Below are 214 nucleotides of genomic sequence, written 5' to 3'. Positions count from 1 at the left end.
TCAGCTTTAATACCCGAACTAGATCATATCCACCTTTTAATTTTTACTTTACAATTGCTAATTTAGATTCTGTATATATAGAAAATCGTTTGCAATACTATCTTATCCTGCAAAAACAAAAATTTATATATATATATGTATATATATATGTATATATATATATATATATATATATATATATATATATATATATGTATATATATATATATATATA

This window comes from Odontomachus brunneus, unplaced genomic scaffold, assembly GCF_010583005.1.
Source record: "Odontomachus brunneus isolate Ranch 3 - 2012 unplaced genomic scaffold, Obru_v1 Obru_scaffold_060, whole genome shotgun sequence".
Lineage (NCBI taxonomy): Eukaryota > Metazoa > Arthropoda > Insecta > Hymenoptera > Formicidae > Odontomachus > Odontomachus brunneus.
This window is presented reverse-complemented; position numbering follows the sequence as displayed.